The sequence below is a fragment of the Lissotriton vulgaris genome, chromosome 6 (assembly GCF_964263255.1).
Source record: "Lissotriton vulgaris chromosome 6, aLisVul1.2, whole genome shotgun sequence".
Taxonomy (NCBI): domain Eukaryota; kingdom Metazoa; phylum Chordata; class Amphibia; order Caudata; family Salamandridae; genus Lissotriton; species Lissotriton vulgaris.
This window is the reverse complement of record NC_141694.1, coordinates 1,123,802,560-1,123,815,983: the sequence shown is the minus strand read 5'-3', so window position 1 is coordinate 1,123,815,983 and position 13,424 is coordinate 1,123,802,560. Positions and strand designations below refer to the sequence as shown.

The window sequence follows — 13,424 nt, the reverse complement described above, 5'->3', positions numbered from 1 at the left end:
TATTTTTCAACATATCGCTGCATGTTTACACTTGTGTCTATTTTAAGATATGACACTGGCACGAATTCCCTTTACCCTCCTCTTGACTCATAACCCGCACACCCGCATGCATCATCCGGCATTCCTCCAAAAGATCTCCGATAAAGTGACCCTTCTTGGGACCCGTAGGGAATTGCAGCGCCGGCCCTACGAGGAGCAAACGCCCGATGATGAAGCATGACACTCTTCGGGGTGTGTGAGGGCAACAGAGGAAACACAATGTCTTTCCCCCTTATAATTTTGGGTCCTTTATACCTAGGAATCTCCTTTTCTCTTTTTCCTTTCTTTTTCTTCCAATTTTTTAAGTATGGGTGACTTTTTGCACCACGATGCATGGGTGACTTTTTGCACCCTGGCACAGGAACTTTGTCCTCTTTTGGTTAAATATTGACATTCGGAGCACGGACACTGGACCTTTATAAGCTCCTTGGGTCCCCCCCCTCTCTTTTTGATAAATATGGATTTTATTGTGGCAAATGGAGCCCATGCCATAGTCTTGGAGAAATGCCAAATTTACTTTATTGGCATGCTTCTGGGATTTGCTAAATCTTTGTACAAGTTAACTGTACCACTACAACTTTTGCCTTTGACATATTTTGGAACAGACAAAGGTAGGCTCTACCAAGGATTCCTTCATTTAAATTGAGACAGCTACCCCTGTAATTGTGCCCGAATCGTTACCCTTACCTTTGTAGTACAAAGGCATGACACCAGAGTGCTCCCAATTCGAAATGCTTTCCACCATAGGGAGTAGTTGATATCCTTTCATCCCTCTATTGCCAATCCAAGAAATGTCCCCTTTGGGGACACCCTAGATATTTGCCAATAGACCCAAAACAGAAAGGATTGCCCCACAGTCCAAATGTAAATCATGACGCTGGTATCCTAGTGCAACACAGACAAGGAGTCTGCAGCATAAAGAGAAGTGTTATTAAAGGGTATGTAGTTTGAATTAAAAAAAACTTTGAGAGTCCTAGTTTCTTGATTGGCTGCTGTTAGTGAGGTAGAACAGTATGTTAAGTACAAGTAAATGCCACTTGTTTTGTGAATTGTAATTAGAAAAGGTCAGGGCCACTGGATTTATGTGATTCTGCGGTCACGGCGCTTCCTGCATAATTATGGTTTTACCACGTTTGCTAGGTAATCCATCATGTGCTGCATAATCTGCAGACTTTAACAAACAATTGTTTCTAGCTCACAGGAATCAAACATTTCTAAAGAAATGGTGACATGCCCTGCACAGTGGATGGCCCTTTTCAATGGCTGACTAGTCATATTTCAGTCCTTCTTACTGTATTTAGTTGTTAAACTGGTACTTTTGAGGTGAAACTTTTGCCTGTATAGTTTAACGAGGTGTAAACATTACAAAATAATGAAGTAATACTATCTCAAAATGTGGCACATTATGCCACTTAATTTACCTTTTCTTGCTCCGTAATTTCCTTAACCCTGATGCATAATTCGGAACCCTCCTGCTGCATAATTCCATTGGCCCCCAAGGGTGTCTTAAGTATGGTGCATCAGCAGCTCTAGCAGGACAGGAAGTATAAGCCACATGAGATTCTCATGACACCATCTGATGAGTTCTATTGATCCCCCAGGAGCACTGAGATACCTTAGGGGAGGTTAAAACATTAGAAAGGGGAGGTTAAAACATTAGAAAGACCCTGAATTGATTTTCTAGACCACCCTTACTGGACTCCTGGACTTCTGTTTAAGAAATTTGCTGTAAATGCAATCCGAAGCCATTGTGGTAGCATATAGAAGTGGACACTAGGGATAATCAAGCACATCATCTCCCGGGCCTATGGGAGATACAGCATCTGAAGATAATCACATTATTGTTCCTCTATCCACATCGATTGTACTACAAAAACCAAGCAAGGCATGTGAAAAAATCACTAACATTGCAGTTTTTCGCACTTCCAACTAGCAAAAAAAATTGAAACGAGTGTGTAGTAAGTTACGTGCACTTTGTTCAAGCAGGTGCTGCATAGAGGAAAGCCTGTCCAATAATCCATGGCTACCTGTCGGATGTGGAAGTGCCTGAGGGCTATGCACCCCACCAGCACAGCTCATTCTGAGGCGCATGAGAGGCAAGCAGCATAAAGAGAACTGACTGCTCTGCAGGAAAGTAAGTGCAGCTTGAATAGCTGAATGAAAATGATGAGAAGATGCAGCATTTTGAAATATACAGCAGGCATCATCACAAAGTAGCTGCCTGTGGGGAAGTTATTAAAAGAACCTATTCAAGGGCCATGGAAGACCATCTCCAAACAGAGCTCCCAGAGTTGGGCAAAAAATAAACAATTAATTAAAAAAATTAAAAAAGTTTAAAAGAGTACTTTTGAACTGGAAAAAATAAAAAAAAGAGAAAAATAACTCCACAAAAGTGTGAAAAATAACACAAACAAAAATATGTATCCAATTACTACTTTCCGACAGACTGCGTGTAGATGAGGTGAGAGTGCATTAGAAGGCTGTGTAGAGTAATGTGTTGGCCACCCCCAAGTTAGTTGGGCACAGGGCCTGACGCACAGGATGCGCTTTGCTCAAGCCATCCAAGTGTGTAAAGTTGAAGGCAGTACAAGTGGCAAATTAGCTGAATATGATCGAAAAACAACTGAAATGTACTGAAAAATAACCTAAAAGGTTATAGTGATGTTAGCATTAAGGATGCAAACAAAGTCTTTTACTTATGTAAAAAAAAAACTACATGCTGATAAAAACTAAAGTGACACTGTAGTTAATTCAATGAAAAACATAAAGGATATCAGGCATCATAGATAATTATGGAAAGAACTCCTTAACGTACATAAAAAGAAAGAAGCTTAAATTATAGTTATGTATAGAAAAAACACCTTATCTTCCAGTTATAGCTTAGTGTCGTAACTATAAGTTGCGCCCCACCATACACTGCTTAGGACCTCCTATATTACATCACTCATGACATCTTAAATAATAGCATTTATGACATCCAAAATTCCATGATGACGTCACTGATGAAATCATCCAAACTACAGATCTTCAAATTACTCTACAAACCGCAAGATGATTTTACAAACCAATTTAAGTAGTACAGAACCCACAAACATATGCAGAATAGATTGGCTATGGTACATGTGTGAATGTATGTAATACAGATGAAGTAGTACTGGAGACAAGTCTGATTCATAATGGTAAAAGTTCAACAGAGTACAGTGTACCTACCAGTAAAGTTTTCAGTTCAAGAAGTACTCTATTAAAACAAGTAAGTGATTGAGTGCAACTACTGTGAGTTGCAGACACAACTCACAGATTATCCTTACAATACATTATTCATCTGTGGATTTCTATGCATATGCTGGTTTTAAAGAGTTGCTCTGTAACAGTATTGACAATTCCTATATAACTTGGAGATGTATAATGGGCAGAAATTTATTTCTAAAAGTTTGGTCAAACTTCTGAGATTTTAAACATTAGTGAAGAATGTGTAATGTGTTGGTGATCCACTTGCAAATGGTTTAAATCACTGGAAGCCTTTTTCTAATAGTGTACGCCATTCTGCACAGTTCAGGAATAGAATATATGTAAAGTATTTTTATAAACTACTGAAGTTAGCGTATAGGTCCTGGTTGTGCATGCCTTATCTGTGGCAAATGCATAGATGTAAAGCTGTGTCAGGTGAGGTATTTGACAGGTACACATCTTGGAGGTATCCAATGACCAAACACTCTTTTGAACTCTAATCAAGGTTTAATAAATTGCTGATTGTATTAATGTCTACGGGGATGTTAGATTTCTTATACACCTGAATACAGGTAAAGGAGACCATAGAATCTACGAAATGTGGGTGATTTCACAAATATGCTTCATGTCAAAGATTATGTTCATTAGCACTACAGCGGTGATGGAAATTTGGGTCTAGGTGTAGCTCCCTGAAAACCTTCCAGTATGACATTTATTTAGCAAATGGTCACAATCATTGGATGATTTCATCAGTGTTGTCATTTGAGATTTCATCAGTGATTGCTTCACAATGATATTTAACATCTCAGGAGTGACAAAGTATGTGAGTTTATAAGCAAAACATGGCCAGGGTGCAAGTGATAGTCCTCTCACTGAACTATAACTAGCACATTTCACTTAGTTTATTTTTAAATGTTAAGTTGTGTGTGACTTTGCCACCTATCTTGTTGTTTTTGTCAATGTGAAGAGGTTTGTAAGTTAGTATGTGCAGGGATCAAAGATTTTCTTGGAGGCCATCTGCTGGCACCAGGTTAACCATCACGTTCTATGCCGTTATGGAGACATATTACAGTACCTGGACTATTGTCTCATAACCTAATGCACTTTTAAAGTTCTAGCCATGTTCTGCTCCCTTTGAATTAACAACGAAATACATTTGAAATCATTCAGTTGTAGGTTAGAAGGTCAGGACTGGGGACAGTGTCTGTAGTGACCTGGAGTGAAGTAGTCAGCCTAGCAGTCTTTGTCAAAAGCTGGGTGAGGTGAATGCCTGAGCTCCCACCTCATGCCTCATGCCTCATGCCTCATGCCTCATGCCTCATTCTTCCACAACCCTCCACTTCTTGTATCTTTTTCTCCCTATTGCAGGTTCTTTTTCAATCCTCTGTCCTTCCTTTGTCACTATTTTCCTATCTTTATCATCCTTCATCCTACTCCATTTTTAGGTCGAAGCCTGCCAGACAGCGCAGCTGTCTAGTTGTGACAAAACAGCATTCTGAATGCACTCCACACATTGCATATCATTGGCTTTGTGGTTTGTAACTCACATTTTGCTGGCTTTCTATTTGCTGGCTTTATTTGTTTTAGGCTATCCAGCACGTCACCCCCCCCCCCAGCCACCCCGTGTGAAGCACTGCTTGTTCACCATCCCGCCATGTATACTTCCATGAGTCCTTATTTTCCCTAAAAGGGCCTTTAAATTTGTTTTCATCTTGTCACATGTGCTGTGGATTCAAAGATAAAAGTCTAATGTCAGGCTTTGTCTTCCAAGGGAACTTTGTGTTTACTTTTCTTTCTCTGACTTCAAAGTGAGTGGATTTATCTGACAATTGGTAGTGGGACCGAAAAGGTAATTTTTCTAGCACAAAAGCAAAATTAACATGTCTTTAAATGAACTGTTTACATATATTAGAATTAGGAAAGCCCAAATGAAGCACTGTTTTTGTAATTTGAAAGGTGGTTGAAACAAATATTTTAATAGGATCAAGCAAATTATTACACTAGGTGATGCCATTTCCACACAATATAGTTTGTGCGAGGTATAGTATTATCAGTAAAACTGTATGTGCAAATTGTAACAGTCATTTAAATTTAAAGTATGATGTCTGTAATGGCAGTGCCCTACCACACCTTGAATACGCTACACTGCGCCACTTCACTCTACTCCACTCCACACCATTCTGCTCCAGGCCGCTCTGCTTCATGCCTCTGTTTCATGCCCCTCTGCTCTATCCCCCTCTGCTCTATCCCCCTCTGCTCTATCCCCCTCTGCTCTATCCCCCTCTGCTGTATCCCCCTCTGCTGTATCCCCCTCTGCTGTATCCCCCTCTGCTGTATCCCCCTCTGCTCCATCCCCCTCTGCTCTATTCCCCCCTCTTCTCCATCCCCCTCTGCTCCATTCCCCTGTGCATTATTTCCTCTGCTCTACACCCCTCTACTCTACGACACTCTATGACACACCACTCTACTCCACACACAACACTCCACCCCGCAACAATCCACTCCACGCTACCATACACCACACTCCATGACACTTCACTCTAGACCACTCTACTCCACTCTGACAGTCTACTACACTCCACTCTTTGTCACTCTCCTCCACTTTCACCACTCCATTCTTCACCGCTACACTCCCACTCTACTCCACTCTTCGCCACCCAACTCTACACCACTCCACTCCCGACACTCCATTCTATGCCCCTCTCCTCTATGTCACTAACTTTTAGCCATGCTGAACAGCAGCCACACTGGCGTAGAACATAGCTAAAACACATTGGCAAAGCCAATAGCTCCTACATAGGCGAGACCGTTTTGGCTTTCCCAATGCAAACCTTTTCTCTCCTTCTCCACCTCAGATTCTGATGATGGAAAAATAGGCTCCTGACCACATAAACAACAGCTGGTGCCCGCCACCATTAGCTACAAATTAAGCACATCTGACTAAAAGGTAGGCACTTTGTTTAGGTTACCCAGAACACGTTTATAGAATTAAACAGCAATGTTAAGTAACTTGAGGCACTGAACGAAAGGTCCTCGTTTCATAGACACATTATCCTCATAAAAATGTAAAAGCAAAATGTTCTTTGCTGCCAGTCGCCATAGTGATAAAACATACTCGTCGGTTTTATTCGGCACTCACCATAGTGATAAAACATACTCGTCGGTTTTATTCGGCACGCGTTGACGTTCCTGCAGACCAGCTAAACTAAAATTGGAGAGCTCCATAAAAAGATTCTTTTGGGGCGGAAGACATTACAGTTGCTTTATTTTTATAGATATGGGTTCTTTTTGTCAGCAACGTCAGTTCTTCGTAAAATTTGGAAACGTTTACTTTCGACCTCCGTGTGAGGCCCTGGGGGCCGAGCTAGGCCTGCGGCGCTGCAATGCTTATGGAGCGCAATAAGGGGACACACACACGTTGCTGCACTGGTGTGGACCGGAAGTGCCGTGCCACTTCGCTCCCTTTATTTAAAGCTTTCTGGCCACGCCTGGCCAGAAAGTGATACATTGTGCGGAGTGCTTCGGGGGGCTCAACCTGAGACCCTCGGAGCACTAGAGCGCTACATCCCTTCCCAACTTGGATTTTTTTTCAAAACAAACTATAACAGTCAGTTCAACATGCAAAATCTGCCAGCCTGTGATTGGGCCGTGGATTGGATCTGAGATTATACTGCCACTTGCCTCTCGGAGGGATCTGGTCCCGAGGAGGTCCCGGTGATGGCAGGGATGGATGTTCTGCAGTGTCCGGGGCCAGGCACGAGTTATCATCTGTGGCTGCATTCTCTCCTTCATCCCTCGTTACAGGTGTACCGCCACTTGGGCTTGGTCCTTTCGGAGCAGGTATCTGCTTGAACCACGATACGTTGCGAGTCACTTCTTCTCCGTCTCGGCTGACAGTGAGTGCTGTTCCGTGGGTTTCCTTGATGACCCAGGGCTCCGGTTCGAAAGGGGTCTTGAATTTCCCTCCGGGCCTTCTTGTCCGGATGAGCACCGTCTCTCCTGGGCTCAGGGTCTTTGCTTGGGCTCTTCTCTTGCAACTTGCCTTCTCGTTTGTCCTCCTTCTCCTTTCTTGGGTGTTTGTCGGGGAGTATGGTGTGGGAGTCCAACTGTCAGCCATGGGTAACAGATCTCTTCTGGGGCCGGCCAGCATCAGTGCCCATGGTGATTGCATGGTGGTGCTGTGCGGCGTGCTGCGATACTCCCTTAGGAACGCTTGCAGTGTTTCTTCCGGGTCACTTCCTTCCGCTGAGGATATTCTCAGTATTTTGTTTATTGTCCTCATGAAGCGTTCTACCTCACCGTTGGCTTGTGGCCATTGCGGGGTGATTCGGTGATGCTTTATGCCAAGGTTGTCTAGGAACTCCTTAACTCACTCCCCTGGAATGGGGGCCCATTGTCCGTTTTGATGACCATTGGGATGCCAAACAGAGCAAAGGTTTTGGTGAGGATGGGGCGAATGTTCGCGAAACTGGTTGACGCTACCGTTTCCACGATGGGGTATTTAGTGTAATTGTCCACCAGCACTACTGTGACTCTCCCGTCCGGGAAGCTGCCAAAGTCCAGGCTTAGCCATGCCCATGGTGATGGGGCGTGTTCCTCTGTGATTATAGGGGCTGGTGCTTCGGGGCTGCTTGTGATTTGGCATGCTCGACACTCTCGTACGCAGGCTTCGATGTTCTCCTCCATGTTTGGGAACCATATCTTCTCCCGCATCCTCGCCTTCATTCTGCGGGTGCCTTGATGTCCTTCGTGTGCCAGGGTGGTTGCTCTCTCTTGCAGTGTTTTGGGAATGACCACGCGAGTCCCTCTCAGTAGGAGGCCATTGTCAGCGCAGCTGAGGTCGTCATGCACCTTCCAGTACTGTTGTAGGCGCGTTCTGTCTGCTTCGTTCCACCCGTTGGTGTCCTTCAGGAAGTTCGTCCACGTTCCGGATTGTATGGCCTCCTTCACTCTTCCGACTACTGCGTCGTTGTCATAGTGAGAGATGATGACGTCGGCGGTCAGTGCACAGGGGCACGCGCCCGTTGCTAGCATGTTGATGAATTCCTCGGTCTGGACCTCAGGGTCTGCGTTGCTAGATTCTTCTGCGGGGGGGTGGCGCGACAGGAAGTCCGCCGGGTTTTTCGCCCCTGGTCGGTACACTAGGTCCATTTGGTACTGTTGAACCTGGATTGCCCAGCGTTCGATCCTTGGTGGGGGGTGTGGAGCAGTTCCACGGAATAACGGGATCAGCGGTTGGTGGTCTGTCACCATTCTGAAAGGGTGGCCGGAGACGTAGAGATGAAAGTGGGCGCACGCCCATTTTACTGCCAGTGCCTCCCTCTCAATTTGCGAGTACCGGGACTCTGTCGCCGTCAGGGCTTTGCTTGCAAACGCTAGCGGGGCCCACACCCCGGGTTCGGATTCTTGCGACAGGAGGGCTCCTAGGCCCACTGGGCTGGCGTCCACTAGTACTTCGGTGGGTCTTGCGGTGTTGAAGTACGCCATCGTTGTGCTATCTAATAGGGCTTCTTTGATCCGGTGGAATGCTTTGTCTTCTGTTGCCGTCCATTTCCACGAGCTGTCTTTCTTCGTTAGGTTTCTCAGAGGCTCTGCGATTGTGGCCAGATTGGGTATGAACCTGGCACAGTACTGCGCCATTCCTAAGAAGCTTCTTACTTCGGAAGCGGTTGACGGTGCTGGAGCATTCTTGATGGCGTGTGATTTGCGGGGATCTACCCTTACTCCGTCTGAGTCGAATACGTATCCGAAAAACTCTATTGATTTCTTGAAGAACTGGCATTTGTCTTTGTGTAGGGTGACGCCGTACTGCGCGAGTCTTTGTAAAGTGGCCCTCAGTCTTCGGTGGTGTTCTTCACTGGTCTTGGCGTGAATCAAAATGTCGTCACTGACGTTCAGCACTCCATCGAGTCCTGTTAAGATCTCTTTTATTGTGTTTTGCAAAATTTCGGCTGCGGATGAGATGCCAAAGTTTAGTCGCTTGTACCGTCTTAGCCCTAGGTGTGTTGAAAATGTTGTAATGTAGCGGCTCTCTTCCGCTAGCCTGAGCTGGTGATATCCTGCATTAAGGTCCAACTTAGAGAACCATTGGGCCCCATTCAGATCCGTTAGGATGTCATCTACCGTTGGGGTGAGGTGCCGCTCCCGTCTAATGGCTTTGTTGGGAATCCTCATATCTATGCAGATGCGGATTTTGACTGGCTGGCGCGGCTTCTCGGCTATCACCATTGGGGATACCCACGGCGTCGGCCCCGATACTTTCTCGATTACCCCTTGTTCTTCAAGTTGATTGAGTTCCTTTTCTACGGCTGCGCGCAAGTGGAAGGGTATTCTTCTGTGTCTTAGGGCTATTGGCTGGATTGCGGGGTCGATGTGTAGCTTGATCGGTGGTCGTTTGATTGTGCCGAGACCTTCGAATAGTGTGGGGAACATTTCCAGGATGTCCTCTGTTTGTAGCGCTTTGACGGCGTTTGCGAACGCAATGAGGCGGAGGTCTTCTGCCGTGTTGCTGCTTACAAGCAAGTCTGCTTCCTTGTCTATCACGTGGAACGTTGTCGTCACTTCGTTGTCTTCTGCTTTTACTTGGACCGTCATCGTCCCTCGTAGTGGGAGGGGTGTCTGGCTACCGTACGTTAGTATGCGTGCCTTTGAAGGTACTAGTTTGGGTCTCGGGTTCAGTGCTTTATAGTGTTGAATTCCCATGACGTTTATGGTGGCTCCTGTGTCGATGACGCCACATGCTGGGGACCCGTCGATGTGTATTTGGCACTTGGGCTGTGGTCTCCGTCGCTTCTTTAGTTCACTTACGAACGATACGTAGTAGCATTCATCTTCATCCTCTGAGGGAGAGTCATCAAACTGGGGTCGCCTCGGCGGTCTGTGTGGTTGAGATGACGTCGCGTCGTCTAGTGATAGCTGTTTTACTGCTCCTGTGATTGGTTTTCTTCCTGACGTCCCTCTTCCTCGGGAGCCACCCCTGCACACGCTTGCGAAATGGTTGGGTATTCCGCACTTTGAGCATGTCTTGCCACGTGCTGGGCAGCCATCTTGGTTGTGCTCATCTCGGCCACAGTATCCACACGACGCTCGGCGTGGCGTCCTGGTCAGCCATCTTCCTCTGCTTCCTCGGCTGGTGTTGCGAACTGCATCCACCCTTTCTGTCTTCACCACGGTTCCTGCCTCTGCCCGTGGGTTCAAAGCTGCTTCCATTGCTGTTGCGCGTGCATCCGATAGTTCGTGGGATCTGGCCAGGATCAATATTTCTTCAAGGGTGATTCGTGGCTGCCTTAGAATGAGTGTCCTTAGGTGTTTGTTGCGGCAACCTTGAATGAGCTGCGCGGTCACCTCCTTCTTTTCGTCGTCGTCCGTGCACGTGCTTATGAGATCCCTCAGCCGTGCATGGAACGCATCCATGGACTCGCCTTCCCTTTGTCTGGATTGGCGAAATTTGAACCGCTCATAGTGGGGGTTCAGCTGGGGGTCGAAATGGGCGTTCAGCGCATTGACCGCCGCGTCATAGTCTTTGTCATCTCCTGTGTCGGGGAGATGTTTGAATAGCTTATACAGTTCTGTGCCCCCAAAGTGTAACAGCAGGGATCTCTTCACTTCGTCATCTTTCTCCCTGGTGGCGGTGAAGTAGTTGTTGAGTTGCCCTAGCCACACAGCCCATCTGGGGGCCGCTGTCCCGGGGTCTATCAGCTCGCTGAACGGTGGTAGTGCCTGGATTTGTGAGTGGGCTGACGGCGTCGGTGGTTGAGTGCCGAGGTTTATTGCTGGTGGTGTCGCTTGCTGGGCTTGGCTGGCTCCCCCAGATGCCCCTCCAGGGTTGGTGGTCATTGTGACGCTGGGCGGTGACTGGGCGTTTGTCTTTTGAGTGTCTCTTTATTGTGTGCTTGGTTGTACTTGCTCGTGCTTGTTTGCGTTTGTGTGGTCCGGTGTGTACTTGGTGGCTGATTGGCTTTGCTTGTGCTTGTTGGCGCTTGTTATGTGGCTCGCCTTGTTGCCTTGGCCAATGCTTGATGGGGGCTGCTTGCGCTCGCTTGGGGGTTGCTGCGTCACCTCGTGGTGTGGTTGGCCTCGCCGGGTCTTCTCCGTGTCTGTGGGGCCTCGCGCTCGATTTGTCTGAGGCGCCCTCTCGGCTTCGCGCTCTCCTCGGGTTCTTTCCTCTGGTGACGGCGCCTCGCCTTCTGCGCATGCGCGCACCGCTGGGCCTGCCGCCGGGCTGCTTCCTTCGGCGCGTGTCTTCGTCTTGGGCCTCCCTGCCGTCGCTGCCGCCGGTGCCACACGCAGCTCCTTGCTCACGCTGCTTACCGGTGTGTGCAGCTTCTGGGATGTAGCCTCTGCTTTCGGTGGCGGTGGCCGTCGTCGCTGACGTTCCTCTCCGGTGCTGCGGCTGGGCGATCGAGTCAGCTGGTGAACGGGCAGGTGAGAGTTGCTGGTGGGTGCTGCTTAACTTTTGGATATCCCACCCTCGTCTCCAGTGTGAGGCCCTGGGGGCCGAGCTAGGCCTGCGGCGCTGCAATGCTTATGGAGCGCAATAAGGGGACACACACGTTGCTGCACTGGTGTGGACCGGAAGTGCCGTGCCACTTCGGTCCCTTTATTTAAAGCTTTCTGGCCACGCCTGGCCAGAAAGTGATACATTGTGCGGAGTGCTTCCGGGGGCTCAACCTGAGACCCTCGGAGCACTAGAGCGCTACACTCCGCAGATACAGCTTTGCTTCCCTTTCATGCTCAGTAGATAAATTGCCCGTCCAAAGGTGGACGTGAAATGTAATGAAAGTTGTCCATGTATTAAATGTCCTAAATGCACTTCGGTGCACTAAGTACAAAATCGTTTGACATATTGCAATTGCTAGAACAACTGTGCAGAGGAGCTGTTTTAAATGTTTCCTCATCTCATTGCCTTAGAGTGGCCTAGCAATAAACTCCCTAAAAGTCAAGATTTCCAATAAGAACGTATCAATTTGAGGTGTGACAGGAGTTGTCGACTTTCACACTTTCCTCTCTTCTGAAACACAAGGGCACCAAACAAGGTAAAATACCTACCTGCTTTCAAGATTTATAACAAGAATTCTAAATGCAATAGGTCTCGCATTTGCGAGCTTTTTAGCTGCTGGTAATGTAAATTACAATGCTTTTTATTTATGCGTTTTTTTAAAGCAACACATCTATAAAAGGCATTGTCGTTTTTAATGCCAATAGCTCAAACTCTCGGCAAATGCGAGACCATTCTAATGGTGGCCGCGCCCTTTTTTTTTTTTTTTTACAAGCTGCTCGCAATATGCAGGTTACAGCGAACAGCGTCCAAAGAAAGGGGCGTGGCCTACATTAAAGTGAAAGCGCGTATGGTGCGCTTTCACCCAAAGCGAAAAAATAAGGTTCTGTAGCGCAACCGCTAAAGTGAAAGCGGCCTGTGCTGTTTATTAAATAAGCTCAGCTGCTAAATTGAAAGCAGCTCACACTATAAATTAAATAATTAAATAAGGGGGCTGCTAAACTGAAAGCGTCCCACGCTGTAAATTAAATATTTAAATGAGCGCGGCCGCTGCAATTAAAGCGGACCGTGCTATAATTTAAAAATAAGTAATATAAAAGCAGGCGGCAGCTGCATTGTCGTGGGTGGAATAGGGGAAGATCATAAAAAAAAATAGTGCTCACCGACTTATAAAGCAGACCGTGTAACAACACAAGTAACAAGCCCAGTCGTTATGAGAGGTTACAAATGCAGACAAGGCTGTACCAAGGAGGGAATTGAAAAGCAACAATTTTGTAAGGACAGTAACAGGAGCCAATTGAAAAGGTGGGCGGGAATGACGGAGCTTCTTTGCCGTACCTCAATACAGCATGCCCAGGCCCGGACTGGCTGTAGCGGGCACCGGGCAATCCTTCGGTGCGCCGCACGGGTGGGGGCTGGGCGGCTGGTTTTAGTTCCCAGTCCAGCCCTGAGCATGCCTCGCAGAACAGCACATGCTCTGAACAGGCTCAACCTGAAAAAGACCCTTAGTTAACAAACCAATCACCTTGGTCAGAGGTACTACTAGTCAGGGGTGCACCAACAATGTTTGTCATTAACGTTGTACTCTTTGTGTAATATTAGATGATAAAGGGTGATGTTACTGGCGTATGACACACCAGAGTAATCAATAAAAATATTT

The 13,424-nt window shown here is 46.8% G+C and overlaps 1 protein-coding gene and 1 long non-coding RNA gene across 5 annotated transcripts in view; one reads left to right on the top strand and one right to left on the bottom strand.

Moving 5' to 3' along the window:
- The window catches only part of MERTK (MER proto-oncogene, tyrosine kinase), a 366,926-nt gene that overhangs the window by 13,083 nt on the left and 340,419 nt on the right, over positions 1 to 13,424 (top strand). The window lies entirely within an intron of this gene.
- On the bottom strand, positions 6,020 to 12,908 carry LOC147708525 (uncharacterized). The gene is made up of 3 exons (XR_015296506.1): positions 11,967 to 12,908; positions 6,445 to 6,605; positions 6,020 to 6,401 (listed from the first exon to the last, which is right to left on the bottom strand). It is a non-coding gene; the product is annotated as an uncharacterized LOC147708525 (long non-coding RNA).